Source organism: Macaca nemestrina, chromosome 4 (genome assembly GCF_043159975.1).
Source record: "Macaca nemestrina isolate mMacNem1 chromosome 4, mMacNem.hap1, whole genome shotgun sequence".
Classification (NCBI taxonomy): domain Eukaryota; kingdom Metazoa; phylum Chordata; class Mammalia; order Primates; family Cercopithecidae; genus Macaca; species Macaca nemestrina.
In genome coordinates this window covers 81,802,704-81,818,884 of record NC_092128.1, presented here as the reverse complement: position 1 = coordinate 81,818,884, position 16,181 = coordinate 81,802,704, and the positions used below count along the sequence as shown (strand labels likewise).

At 38.2% G+C, this 16,181-nt stretch overlaps 1 pseudogene; it reads left to right on the top strand.

The window, feature by feature from the left end:
- Window positions 1-5,129: 5,129 nt before the first annotated feature.
- Window positions 5,130-5,783, top strand: LOC105475913 (nucleophosmin pseudogene; annotated as a pseudogene).
- The last annotated feature ends 10,398 nt before the right edge of the window (window positions 5,784-16,181 follow it).

The window sequence follows — 16,181 nt, the reverse complement described above, 5'->3', positions numbered from 1 at the left end:
AAAATTGAGTGTATTCAATTCTTCTAAGTAGCTTCATTTGAGTACTTTAAAAAATAAACCAGATGCTATCTAAAGGGCTCTAAAATATGCTCAAAGGAGAGATGTAAGAAACATATGTCCTAAAGAAGTGCACAGTGAGGTTGACAATAAGAGACACTCTGACTTGAAGTGCAGGAAAGATTGCCATGAACTGAAATGATCTGAGGAGGTTAAGAGGCCTTCGACGGGGATAGGCATTAAGGGATGAAAGCAAAAAGAACCTCAGAAGTGAAAAATAGAGGCAAGGAAGAGAACAGCATTTTCCAAGACAGCTCAAGTTGGTTGGAGCACAATGCAAAATAAATGAAAGGAAAATCAGATCAAACATCTGTGCCTTAGTTTATGTTGCGAAATATCTTGAATGCCAAGCTGAAGACTCTGGATATTATCCTATCTGCTATGAGGTAATATTAAATAATTTTATGTAAAATAATGAGAATATACTGGTTTGATAAGATTCTGAGCTAATGAAATCAAAGGGAGGAAAAGAGGATATAAAATACATAATAAAGCAAGCACTAGCAAACCGGTGGCTCTAATTGAGGAATAAGGATGAGGGTTGAATCCTAATTGGAATGAAGGTACCAAGCCTGGAAATTTAGGACTTCAGTATGAATAAAAATACAATTAATATGGATATTGCAAGAGAAAGCCAATTTGAAAGAATAAAATGCTAAATTCCATTGCTAAGTTGACTATAGTATTAACAAGACATCAAGACTGTGTAAAGGGTTGTGGAGTTTCAGTTTTCCAATTTGCTAACTTTACCACATGTATTAAGGCATTTGAGCAGTATGGACAGTCAAAATCCTTGAAAAGTTGATTATTTATTGGAATTATTTATTACCTTGAATCACTGCCTGATTTTAGCTTCAATAACTTACTATGAAGTGATTATTCAGAGGTGATCAACAAATAAGTCCAAGTAGTTGGGCAAATGAAAATATGCCAAAGCAAAGAGACTACTACTAAAGGCATTTATCCTTACAAGAGATGCATTTTTGTTTTTATAATAAAATACCTGAAGTAGTTGTTTTATTTTGTTCTCATTCATTGGATTAGACATAATGTAATTTCTTGCGATAGGTATGATTCGCCTTGATCTTGACTTTTTAAAAATGTAATCAGCAGTTCTCCAAAACTCCATTCTTATTCCATGTTATTTTTATATAGTGTACCCAAACATAGAAACTGAATGAACCAAGAGCACATTGACTGGTGCGGAATTTGTTGGTTCCTTTAAAATAATTTATACATTTAACCAAAATTATTGTTATGAGGAAAAACCTGGGCCAGGTGTGGTGGCTCACACCTGTAATCCCAGCACTTTCAGAGACTGAGGCGGGTGGATCACCTGAGATCGGGAGTTTGAGACCAGCCTGGCCAGCATGGCGAAACCCCATCTCTAATACAAACACAAAAATTTGTGGTGGCAGACACTTGTAATCCCAGCTACTCAGGAGGCTGAGGTAGGAAAATCACTTAAACCTGGGAGGCGAAGGTAGCAGCGAGCCAAGATCACACCACTGCACTCTAGCCTGGGCAACAAGAACGAAACTACAGAACAGAAGAGAGAAGAGAAGATAAATGAAACCTGGGACTATAAAATCCCCCTACCCCCGCAAGCTGGGAAGGAGCCAAGAGACCAAAGACTGACTCGGACAAGTCCAGCTTGACCATTAGATGAGTTTATTAGGACTTACATATAGGGCACTCCCTGATGGCAGCAGGACAGCTCTAGAGATCCACCTTATCTCTAAGCTACCTTTATGCTAATTTTCTGGCTCTTTGCCTACTGTGGATGTGTAATGAGACTGTTTTCCTTGGCAGGTTCCCAGTTATGCCCCAGGATGTTTGGGTTCTCAGAGACATCCACTCTTTGATTGGGCACCATGGCCTTGGCTCACTGCCCAGTCTTCATTAAGTAACCTGGTGGGAGACCTGTCACAACACAATTGTCGAGTTCTCTCTAAATTATTTTAAACATATAAACCTCCGATAAGAAATACATAAGGATTTGTTTTTTAAGGATGCATTTGGGAGGATTGGCTTTTATTTGACCATATACTCAAAAGTAATCACTTAAAACAGATTGAAGAATATTTATCTTTTTTTCTCTTTTGCTGTTTGTTATCTAAAATTGCCTACTAAGTTCATTGTTCTTTTTGTTTTTCTTTTTTTAGAGATGAAGTATCACTATATTGCCCAGACTGGTCTCAAACTTCTGGCCTCAAGTGATCCTCCCACCTCAACCTCCCAAGTAGCTGGTATGAGCCACCGGCCCACCAAAGTCATTCCTCTAAATTAAACAATTTTGAACATAGAGATTTGGGGATTTTAAGAGCATGATAACTGGATTAATGCTTGATAATTCCTTATAGTACGTTATAATAGACAAGAAAATTACTTTTTTTTCTAACATATCTCTAGACCACAAGTATAATAGAGATACTACAAACTTTATTCTAGCTTGATTCACTTGGAAAAACACGAGTACATAAAAGAGTTCTAAGACAAATGGACTATTACTACAGCCAGCAGCTATTAGTATTATTTATAATTACTACCCCCTTCTAAAAGGAGCTCCTTGCCAAAGAAATCATAAAAGCTACTGATTTTAACTTGTAAGGAGATGGATTTGTGGACATTTGTCTCCTTTTGTCACATCTTTTTATTTTATCCAGCAAAGTACAGAGAAAAGCTAAACTGGGCAGAACAAATAGAACCTATTTGACTTATATGACAGAAAATTCCCCCAGGTGGAAGCTTCAAAGAGCTATAATAAATTTTGATTTAGAGAAATATAATATTTCATGATAGAAAATATTTCATTTCCCTAAACTGCTGTATTGCACATGCCTATAAGAGAAGAACAAGAAACATGAAATTTTATTGACTGATAAAAACAGGATTGATAGGATTTGGGGGGAAAAAAAGAGCAAGCTAATTTGTGAAATGAAGATAAGGCTATAAATTGTGGGATATTAGTACCTACAGTATAGGGTTTTTTGAGGATTAAAAGAGAGAATGTGTATGAGGTGCTTGTCAGCATCCATGTCGCACGGTAGGTATTCCAACACCCTTCCTAACATGCTACCTACTATCACCACTACCAGTGTTACTTCCATCACTACTAATATATCTCAAGCAATATATTAATTAGAAGTATCTATATTGCATTTAAATGACTTTCATTATATTAGAGGTTATCATTCAATTAGAAATCATGCTTTCTTTCCTACCCCCATATTCAGACTTGAATGTAATTTAATAGAAATCAGGATTACTGGTTTAATCATCAAAAACTTATTTGATACTTTTCAATAGGCAAAGTCCAGCTTTAATTAGCCAATTCCTCACTCTAAACATTCAATTTTTATCTTTTGAAACAATCAATATTTAATCCCAGAAAGAGTCCCCAGATTGTTTAATGGAGATATGCTGGAGGCGAGGAGGCGATCATCAGGTCACACCCCAATGTAAGTGAGGTTTCAGAAATGCTTGCCATCCAGCCAAGGACGGGCCGGACTGGAGAGGAATGGAATGTTGGTGGAATGCATAAGTTATAAGGTTACTGGAGTTAACCAGGAATAAAATAAGGATATGTCCAATTTTGCAAATAATAAGAAATGAAATTTAAAAAAATAGAATAATACCTAACTTACTTAGAAATGAACTTTTATCAACCCTAATTACCCAAAAAAAAGCTGGGAACCTGTGCTAGGAGAAAATGGCCACAATGCACAGGCACAGAAAGTGGCCCTCAGCCCTTACTCAGAGTCTATCGATTTCCATTTTGCATACAAATTATGCAATCCATCCCAGGTTGTAAGAAAAAATGGTTCAAGAAGGAGAATTTTTAAAAAACACATGAAAGCAGTAAACTATTCTAAAAGCAACAGTCTAATGCCTTTATTGTGGGGAAAATATAGTTCAAAGCATAGAGATACCTCCAGGGAACATCTTAAGCTGGCATCTTCATAAAGATGAGTTGGTTACTTTACAACTCAACAAGAGGGAGAAAATGATTTCTGCTAAATTTCTGAGTGCTAGGGAGAGTCAATAGCAAGAAGGGGCTAATTTACAAGAGGGCAGCAGAATAGATAGAGAAGGTGGCTAAGTATTCCAAAGGACAGCCAGAAATAGGAAGGGCCACCTAAGTGTGCAGCCTTGGGAGCGAGCAGAGAGAGAAGCAGAGCGCCTGAGAGTTGAGGCAATGCCATGGAACCCCATGAGAATACTGTAATACCTACTTCATTGGATTGTTGTAAGGATGAAATGGTGTATCTGAAGTATTCATTGTTGATTGCTGTGTAACAAATCGCCCCACAAGTTACTGGGTCAAAAAAGCAAACATTTATCATCTCAGAGTTACTAAATCCAGCCACCCTCCAGGGGGTAGAACTACACAAGGCATGAATTTCACAAGGTGGAGGTCATGGGGGCCATATTAGAGGATGCTGACTACAACTGTATGTAGCAAAGTGCCAGCACATAAGGGTTCAATATGTGGTAGCCCCTATAACTATTATCGTTTGAAAAATTCACAAAACAACTATTGTCACTGAATGAATGAGGCATTACTGTGCTCAAGCTTCAAATCATGTTCTAAAGAATAAATAAAATGAGATATATGCAATGATGAAACTCAAGCCACCAAATATTAATCCAGCAAATTATATCTAAACACACAATATTAGAAACAATTTGTATTGGGAAAGGAGGGACAGTCAGAAGCAAAGGGCAATGGAGACCATTAGCATCACCTCCTTACTATGACGGTTTGCAAAAGCGGCCCCCTCGTGCTGGTGTGATTCCATCCTGCATGACTGTTCTCTGGAGCAGTAGTCATTTATCTCTGTCCACTTTTTCTCCCACCTAAGTCCTTGCCACCACCCCAGTGGAAAATTCCATGGACATGGACATGAATCCCCTGAAACCCCAGAACTATCTTTTTGGTTATGAACTAAATACTGACAAAGTTTGTCACTTTAACATGAATAATGATGAAAAATTTATAGTTATCTTTAAGAATAGTCAGTTTAGGGGCTGGTGCATAGGATGAATTGCACACTGTTGAAGCAGAGGCAATGAATTATAAAGGCAGTCCAGTTGAAATAATACTGGTACTTTCAAAATGTCTGTACAGCCAATGGTTTCCCTTGGGGGCTTTGAAATACTACCACCCATGGTCTTACGGTTGAAGTGTGGTTCAGGGCCAGGGCATATTAGTGGACAGCACTTAGTAGCTGTGGAGGAAGAGGCAGAGTGAGAAGATGAAAAGGAAGAGAATATGAAGCTCTTAAGTATATCTGGAAAGCAATCTGCCCCTAGAAATGGTAGTGAAGTTCCACAGAAAAAAGTAAAACATGCTGCTGATGAAGATGATGATAATACAGATGATGATGATGATTTTAATGATGATGAAACTGAAGAAACATCTCCAGTGAAGAAATCTATATGAGATACTCCAGCCAAAACTGCACAAACATCAAACCAGAATGAAAAAGACTCAATACCATCAACACCAACATCAGAATGTCAAGAATCATTCAAAAAAAAAAAAAAAAAAAACAACTTCTAAAACACCAACAGGACCTTGTTCTGTGGAAGAAGACATTAGAGCAAAAATGCAAGCAACTGTAGAAAAGGGGGCTTCTCTTCCCAAAGTGGAAGCCAAATTTATCAATTACGTGAAGAACTGCTTCTGGATGACTGACCAGGAAGCTGTTCAAGGTCTCTAGCAGTAGATGAAGTCTCTTTAAGGAAAATAGTTTAAATAGTTTGTTACAAATTTTCTCTTATTTCTGTAACAGTTGATATTCGGCTATCCTTTTCATAATGCAGAGTGAGAACTTTCCCTACTGTGTTGATAAATGTTGTCTAGCTTCCATTGCCAAAAGTGTGTTGTCCAAAACATCGGTTTTTAAAGATGAAAATCCAGCATTTGCATGGTTTTAAGCACATATGGAATGTTATGATAGGACACAGTAGTAGCGGTGGTCAGACATGAAAATGAGACACAAAATATACAAGTGAAATAAACTCAGTATTTTAATAACAAAAATAAATAAAAACTAAAAAATGTCCCTTTCTCACCATGAACACCACATTCTTCCACTCTGCAACTGCAAACCCCTGCATTAAAGTGCTCTTCCATCTCTGCTTTATGGTGAATCAAATGGTATATGTGAAAAAGAAAATAAGCATCTATTACTTCAAAAATTGATGGAATTATTGGACAACATTTGTAAATCAAATCAGGTTTCCATGAAATTATATGAATACAAGCTACAGGAGAAAAGGAAAGAGGAATTAGAAGAATTTGACGGCGCAAATTCTGAAATAAAATAGCTCTCTCTCTCATCTTTGCCAATGAAATATTAAAGATGTCAAAAGTGGATCATTACCACTGCTATCAACATGAACAGCCCTCAGAAGGGAGCAACCTTGGATGCTGTGGCCACCCTAAAACTGACAAGCTCATATCCATTACACTGTAAATGTATCTTCGTCCCCAACCCACCCACCAGCAAAGTGTCCTAAGACAGCTGCTAATTTAAAGGCAGAATTAATTATAAGTGACTCAGTGACAGATGCTCCGCATTTGGACTCCAACTGAAAAAGCCTCTGTGTTCTGGGCATGATGCTGGTGTTCTACTCTAAAGATTCCACCGCAGCGGAGGCCACATTACTTGGTGGGTGGCTTGCTTGCCACCTGTTTGGGCAAACCACTGTGACTTAGCCTAGTTTTCCGATTTCCCCACTTGCCGTTCCTCTTGCTGGTCTTCTCCTCCTTTCCCTGCAGCTAAAGCACAGTCTTATTTGTCACCACCCGTCAAGACACACAGGAGAAAGGGGATTCATGCCAGCATTTTTCCTGCACTCCTTTCTCTAGAAGCCAAACAAGGCATTCTTTAGACAAAGAAAGCACTGACTATGCACAGAGAGTCCTTTGCCTCTTTGGGATTAGTCACTGCCTCAAAAGTGACCAGCTATCATGTCAATCCAGGCTTCTAGCTGCCCACAAACTTCCTCATTCTTCATGCTAGAGAAGATACCTAGAATGTTTTCATGTTTATTTTAAAAGTAATATATCTGCATTTTAGAAAAGCTAGACATACAGAACATTTTTAAGAAGAAAATAGAATACATGTTCTATTCTGTTCAATGAATTCTTTTTAAAGAGTTCTGCATGCCCTATATTTGGTAGAAGCCCTCAGTATGCATTATGCATAGAGAAAAAGGAACAATTTTACCTTAGGTTGTATCTTATATGCCTGGAGTAAATGGTGGCCACTAATATTTTTATATTTTTCATTTTGTTTAACACATATTTTTGAGCTCAGTCTAACACATTTTAAACGCTGAATGCCAAGGTGATACAAAATAGCCAATTTTATAAATTATTTTTCTTTATAAAAATTAAGCTTTACCTGTTGATACCTTTGGAGAATGTCTTAGTCAGTTCGGGCTGCTATGCCAAAGTGTCATACACTGGGTGGCTTATGAACAACATAAATTTATTTCTTATATTTCTGGAGGCTACAAGTACAGTATCAGGGTACCAGCATGACTGGGTACCGGTGAGGGCCACCTTCAAGGTGCAGACTGCTGTCTTTAATTGTATGGCAGCAAGAGGGTGAGAGAACTCTCTGGAGTCTCTTTCATAAAAGCATTCATCCCATTTAGGAGAGCTCCATCCTTATTACCTAATTACCTCCCAAAGTTTCTGCCTCCTAATACCTTCACTTTAGCAGTTAAGATTTCAACCTATAAATTTGGAGGGGGAGGGTACACAAACATTCAGTCCATCGCAGAAAGTACTGCAGTGCTTGGAAATTGCTGCTTTCCTTTTAATCTACTTTTAGATGAACTCATCTCTACAAATATTATTCCTATCCCACGTTTGGTCTGGCAAACTTCCAAAACCCTTCCAAATCTCTTCCACAGATTCTACTTCTCAGCCTGCCATGTTTATTTTGTGTAAACATTATGTTTAACAATCATGACTTGCATAATATAATCATAAATAAAATTGATTTCTATATCTTAAAATCCACTCTAATAGGCTAGATCTTTCTTGATATCCTTGATGTTTCTGGTACTTCTAGGGTAATAGAAATATCCATAATTCATTCAAGTCTCATGACAGTCTCAGTAATTATTTAGTCCTGTGTAATGTTCAAAATTCAGTCTTGCATTAAATTTAGAACAGATATCTCCTTCCAAACTTTTGTATCATGATTTTGTATCTCGCTTTGAAATATGTTATCAATTTTCTCAGTGCTTCAACTAAAGCTTCCATGACAACATCCTTTTCAAACGTTTCCCTTCATCTTCTTATGCCCGTAACCTTTAGAGGGTCCACTAGAATTCCTAATGTTAGTCATTAGTATAATTTATAGCACCTGCTCTCTGTGTCCAGTGAAAGATAAACCAAATCAGAAAAAAAACATTGACTTAATATTTGTTTTATCTTCTACTTACCACCAAGAATCATCTACTTTCTCCAAATGGTGTCAATAAAGAGCCTAAATTCCATCTGAAGAGTCCTCATTGAAACCCAGGGAAGATAATTTTTTTCAGTGAAGCCCCATCAACTTTCCTTTAGATTATCAAGGAGGGCCTGCCTACTTGTCTTCTGATTCCTCATCCCTCAGTATTCCTGACCTACTGCTCTGTAAATTGGATCCCGCCAGGTCAGACATCCTAATTTCTCAACACTCCTCTCCCAACCATAACACCTCCTCTGTTAGCATATCCTTCTGCCCAGCTGCCAACCCACTGCTTTATCCATTGTACTTGTCCTCATCAATCCCATGGCGCCAACACACACTACTCTTCTATAAATGAAATCTCATCCTAATCTGCATCCTAATGTGTGAAAACTCCTCTCTACCCCAGTTTGTTGTTCACATAGTAACATAAATTAAACAGTGCATTCACATCATTTATTCCTTACCGGCCTAATAAAGTTTTCCCTTTCTCTGACCCTTTTGACTCAGAGTAGTGAGTGAGAGAGAGCTAGGCATCTCTTCTTCTCCACTGCTTCGTTGGGTGACTAGGTCGCCCATTCCACACAGAACAATTACAGGTCACTCATGTCATACCCATGCTCTGAGTCATAGCTGCCCATGTGTTATTTATCTCATATCCACAGAATCTATTCTCTGTCTTCATGAAGCCCAATCTTAAGTTGACTGAGTCTCACTATCACCCAGGCTGGAGTGCAGTGGTGTGATGTTGGCTCACTGAAACCTCTGCCTCCCAGATTCAAGCAATTCTCCTGCCTCAGCCTCCTAAGTAGCTGGGACTATAGGTGCCTGCCACCATGCCTAGCTAATTTTTTTTTTTTTTTTTTTTTTTTTTTGGTAGTAGAGACGAGGTTTCACTATATTGGCCAGACTGGTCTCAAACTCCTGACCTCATGATCCACCCACCTCAGCCTCCCAAAGTGCCAGGATTACAGGTGTGAACCACTGCATTGGCCAAGTTGCTTGTCTTCTAAATGTAAGTTTATCTTCTAAATTTTCTCTACTGCTTCTCGAAGCCAGAGATGCGGGAATTATCCTGGTGATCAGGAAGATCTCATTCATCATCTATCCTAGCACACCATTATCATTTTTGTTCTGCTAAAACACAATTCCTTTTACATAACTCTTTCGTCAACTGCCTTTAATGGCTTCCCCTTACCCACAAGAATAGATGCCAGTTCAGATTTGAGCTCCTTCGCTGTAGAGATTTAGCCCTAACTGTACCAAAGATAGGGTTGCCAGACTTAGCAAACAAAAATAGAGGACTTTATCTGGCAACCTTAATTGAAGAGTAACTAACTGCAATAGTAAAACCATACTACTTTCAAACCATACAAATGCCATAATTACTATTCAAAATCCTAAACAATCAGTACAGCATGGATACTGACCAATCAGGGTAGACGAAGATGGTTAACAAGTGAGAGGCTGAACCAATGCATCCTCATAGCATCACAGCTATGAGTACATCCCAGCTCATACTACCATCCACAAAAGAAATGCCCATTATCCTCTTCTTTATCCCTTCAAATATTTCCCATCTTCCAAAGACTTCTTAATTTTAATTTTTTCTATGAAAACCTTTCTTAAATAACTAAACTAGTGTGAGTTTGGAATCGAAGATCAAGTTTATAGTTCCTTTAACTGAATTTCTCTAGCTAGTACTGCCTATGCAACTTACCTTGCAAGATGCCGCCTGTTAGAAGACAACTGTCCATGGGTCTCTTGCATTTCTCCATGTCTTATGAGCAGAACTGTTGACCGCCCTTTGTTCAAAGCTGTCTTTTCAAGGATGTTTATACAGCAAATAGCCCTGGAAGATATAGTGTCTCTTTCCAGGCCAAAGGGCAGGCATGCTTACTGCCTATTACAAAAAATTCAGGTTCCCTACGCATGGTGTTCTCTCCTGTAGCAAAATCCAGAAAGTGAACTGGCATTCGTATGCCCTCCCTGCTTCACTTCTGTAGAACTTAGAGGCAAGGGGAAGTGACTTAAATATGCTAACACTCATGTAGTGTGCTGTTCTGTAAGAAAACCTGAGCTGTCTTGTGTCTTCTGCCAGGATATGTGAAACTGTGACAAGCCTACTTTAAGTTTACAAATAAGGTAAAATATAAAACCCTTCATAGTTGACACTGCCATGCTACTTCAATGTTTCACACATGTAAATCTAATAGCCCCAACTAGATTATGCTTCATTAATCCTACCTTTCATTTAGTGCTGAGTTTTGCAGAGTGACAGCTCTACAAAACTCTCATTGAATAATATTTTAACGTATTTTGAGAAACAAAACAAAAACAAAAAGGGAAAGAGGTTATCTCTCATGTTTATGAAAGCCTATGATCAAGGAAAGAAGGCTTCTTGAGAAATTGGGTAATGTCTGAAAGTTAAGAATAAGGCTAAACTCGGAGGGCTAGAGAAAGATCCAAAGTGAAAGAATCACTGAGAACCCATTTCCAGATCTGATTTCTGAATCTGTGCTGCACACTGACACTGCCTAATCTGAAAGCAGCCTGCATCATTATCCTCACCACCTCCAACAAATTACTCACTTCTCTAGTGTGTCTACTGGGTCTTAAGAAGGATGTCACTGTCATGGTGACAAGCACTGTCATGGTGACAAGTTGAACTTCAGGAATTAGAAAAGTAGCAACGCTGAGCTTCTCTAAGCCTTGAACTGAGGCAGGTGGGCCAGAGTTAACAGTCATCTGGCTGTGAGCCTCCAAACAGCTGTGGGCCACTCAGGCCTGAGCAAGAAGCCTGTATAATGAGTCTATGCAGGAGCTAGAGTAAAGCAGAGCCGTCAAGTAGAAGGTCGCACACTAGAGCATTGTGCCACACAAGAAGTTCGACATCCGCCGGGAAAAAAATTGTGTTTAATATACCACTTAGAATGACCTCTAGCTACCTGTATTTATTTAGAAAGTGAAATTTGTAGCACTGTTCACCCCAGAAGCTCTGGAAAGAATGTTTCTATCGTTACTGAATAGACCTCGCCAGCATTCCACAGGTGATCTGCGGTAAAATACATAACCTCAGTCATTTAAGAAAAAAACACCAATGGAATGACACTTGATTCATAAGTGGTAAAGTCCAAATTTGACAAATCAAAACTGTTCTTGACCAGAAACTTCAAATTCCAAATGACAAATGAACTAATTTGAACTGAATGTCAAATTTTTTTTCTAGGCTTCTTCTTCCCTTTTTTTTTTAAATTTCACACGACAATTTTGGATGCCGTCATGCTGAGTCTCATCACCCATCAGAACATTTAAATTAAAGACATCTGACAGACGGATTTGGCTTATGAATTCATTTTCATAATGTTCAAATATCCACATCAAGGCTCTGTGTCTGACAAGTGGGCTTCTTGGTAATAAGCATATTATAAGCCAGCAGGAGTCATCTTGCTAGTTACATTTTCATGCAAGAATTAGATATTAGGAGATTCCTAGGTCAGTGCAATCAACTGCAATTTAAACATTTTTAAAGGATTTATCAGCTTTTAGAAATGGACTATCATGACTTCCAAATGGGACCAGAAATGGCAGAAAAGAAAAGCATTGTATCATGATACTTTTCCTATAACCTTAAGCCCTTCATCTTAAAACCTATAACTGAAATATAAAAGGTGATTAAAATAACAAGTTTATAAAATATCTATTCTACAGGGATTTTTTTTCTCTTCCCTTCAACAAGACCTACAACTGAAAATCAGCAAAGCTTATCTTGCTCGCTTCCTTCCCAACCTCAGGCAGACTCTCATTCCCAAGCTCCTCTATTGTCTCCGATACTTCACAGCTTACCCCAGGTGGATTCTCCAGGTCTCTGTGCTTCTTCTCCAGTCCTCTATCCCAGACTTCCAGGGTGTAGTCACACCCCATGATTAATAATTCCATGGTATGTGGTAAACATCAACCATTTTGCCCATTATTCTTCTGAGTCCAAAAAAATATACCTCATCACGAGCTTCCTAAGAAGCATTTCGTTAATACCAGAAGGTTTTTCTAATTGTCACCTTAGTCCCTGGCACATAACATGTGCTCAATCAATGGCTTTTTAACTGAACTAATTAAGACAACTTTCAGCAGATCAAGAGTGAAGATATTGTGGTTCACAAACATTTTACAACACAGGCACAGGGCCTGATAGACACTGACTGATCAATTCTGCAGGGAGAGAGAGAGAAAGAGACCATACATAACATTTTACTCAATAATTAGTTGTACAAGCAAATTTGAGTCATTTTATCTTCATGAGAAATTCTTCAGATCAAATAACAGAATCATGATAATAACCATAAAGTAATACAATTTTAGGCTCTTCCAATGCACCATATATTATCATCATCATGTTATATACATTGCTTCTGTGCTGGGCTATACCACATGTATTAGTCAGGATATGTGAGTTAATGCTACCAATACAGCTCTGAAATCTCAGACACTTCAATCAAACAGCAAAGACTTATTTCTGGCTCTCGTTATATGGCCAGTGGAAGCCAGCAGGGGCTGACAGAGCACCATGTCAAAACTTGATTCCACAAATCCTAAGTCAGGAGAAAGGATGTGACAATGACAACTAGTACACTGGTTTGTAAAGGCTTCTGCCTAAAAACCACACACAGCACTTCAAAAATCCCTTCAAACCTCAAAAATCACTCAAAAAATTGAGCATATGATGGAACCTAGAAAGTTCTTTAAATAAAGTTCTTGAAACGACAACAAAGAATTAATTTAAAGTAACTGGACTGTCCAATAGCAAATACAATATATTTTATTTGCAATGGTAGCAAAAGGTATCACACGTTTTCTGTGTACCAGGTATCATTCTGACATTTAACAGGTACTAGCTCATTTAATCCTCAGGATAGCCTTCTAAGGTAAGTATGAATACTATCTCCATTTGACTGACAAGGTAACTGAGGAACCAAGGAGTTGAATAAATTGCCCAAGGGCACACAGCGGCTAAGTAGTAAACAAGAGATTGGAACTAGACATTCTGGCTACAACATCTGTACACTTAACCTCTGTCAATCTAACCCATTGCAATACATGTGAAGACTTTGTTGGTTAAATTTCAGTATGAAGAAATATACACAACAATCTACAATTATACAATTCCTGTCTAGTTTTAATTTCCAGTTCTTTCAGTAATGTGTGCCTTGAAGAACATGTTCCTGGCCTGTCTGGTCTTTTCTATTTTGTCTGTTATTCTTGGTAAGTTCCTGTGGGGCAGAGATCACACTAACATCCAGCATCAGGACAGCAACGTAATTAATGCTTAATAAATATTTGTGGAGCAAATTAATAAAATTCAAGTTGTCCATTTCTTCTGATTTATCAATCTGACTTATAACATCTAAACTAGAAAGTGCTTTTCTTAATTTTTTAATGTTAATACATATTTTAAAAACCTTTGAGTTCTTGGTCTGCAAAGTTCAAACATAGTCATTATCAATTGTTAATTTCTGTCAATGTACTCTCAAAATTCTGGCCATGTATTTTGCCCAAGAAATAGTTTGTTGGTATCAAATTGCACAAATATTCTTCTGATCTCCCCCATGCTGTTTAACCATTTGGTACCATGTCCCGTAGCCTGCATGAGCACCCTCCAGCATCCTGAGCAGAAGGCTCTCCCTGAGTGCACAGGAAGAAATTCAGTTGCCTATTACACACAAATTCCTCACCACCCCCTCATGTCTTCCTCACTGTCCAGAATCCAGACTTGGAGATCATAGATAATAGGTCAGAGAAATCTGATACCAAGCATAAGATTCAAAAAAACTCACCATTTTATGTAGACAGGTACACTGAAAATTCTTTTTTCCTTTGATGTACTGATCACTGACTGCAACAAAATAAACAGAAGTGAGACATAAGGAGAGAAAAATGGAGAAAAAAGGAGACTGCAAAATAGACTACTATACCCTAAACGATGTAGTCCATATTGGAAAAGAGACCGTGTCATGATTGTGTTTCTGGCTGTTATATTAAGTACCTAGTTTCCTATATGAACTTTGCTTTACATATTAATAAGACTTTCTTAAAGCATTTGAAATAAGCCACAGGCCTGGGAGAGTATTCCTTGAACTGCACTCCATTGATTTGCTTTTCCTGAAATGCTTATACATTCTTGATGTTAAACGGGTTCTTTAATCAAATAGATTAGAAAAAAAAATGGATACAGGATAATTACATCAGTTTCTTTGTTCAGACTGCTCAGATACTTTTCAATGCACACAACTGTATAAATAGAAACCTCTAAGGTATCTCATTTTCATTATATTTTCCCATCTTTGTGCACTACCATGATGAAATAGCCTATGCTTTTGAACATCTATTCTTCTATAGAAAATGTGTCTTTGTAGAATCATACTTGACAAGCAAAGTCTTTCTTTCAAATTCATGGCTGATGACTTAAATGTTCCCAAAGCCCTTATAGTTGAGGACCCACGTGTCAAATAAGCATGGCATTTTAACTCAGTCCTTCTAAGCACACACTGTGTACACACACACACACACACACACAAACACACAAATCAGTTAACTTTATCTTGTATCTTGTTTGGAGAATTAGTCATTCAGTATTTTACAGTTCCTTATTTGGCAGGATCTTTCCATGGGTTGGGGGCTCACCTCTCACCTAATTAATTCACCAAGAATTACTAGCTGGACAATTGACTCTACAAGATTCCACAGTGTGCTTAAAACTCATGCCCTCTTTCGGCATCTTTCTTTCCCTTTGATCATTTGAGACAGAGAGCTAAATTCAACTTCTACAGTTACCACTTACTTCGTAAGTTGTGCAACTTATTTAACCTTTGTTAGTCCCCATTTCCTCACCTATAAACTGAGAGTAGCAATATTTCTCCTGCAGAATACTCAATGAGATTAAATGAGAACATTTGTAAATAAAGAGCAAGTACGGCCGGGCGCGGTGGCTCAAGCCTGTAATCCCAGCACTTTGGGAGGCCGAGATGGGCGGATCACGAGGTCAGGAGATCGAGAGACGATCCCGGCTAACACGGTGAAACCCCGTCTCTACTAAAAAATACAAAAAAATAGCCGGGCGAGGTGGCGGGCGCCTGTAGTCCCAGCTACTCGGGAGGCTGAGGCAGGAGAATGGCGTAAACCCGGGAGGCGGAGCTTGCAGTGAGCTGAGATCCGGCCACTGCACTCCAGCCTGGGTGACAGAGCAAGACTCCGTCTCAAAAAAACAAAACAAAACAAAAAAAAGAGCAAGTACAACTCATTAACAGGAAGGACTCTGCAGATGCTGCTTCTCTTTATTCTACCACTTCATCCTCACCTCCCTTCTACCTCAGCATCTAATATTTCTAAATATTTTAGTAAAAAAAAAAAAAATTCCAAAGCACACTTTGTATTCTAAATCAATTTCTAAATTGTCTATCTAACTGGTATAGTGAAGTTCTCTTAAGAGGTAGTGAAATTAGAAGGGAAAACCAAAGATACAATCGTGCTGTGGTTGGGTATATTTATCCAGTCATCTCTGTTCTAATCCTTCCAGCCATAACAAAAGATGCAACATTTCTACCACTGAAAGTGTTGCAGAAAAGCCTATAAAAAGACTTTTAATGTGAA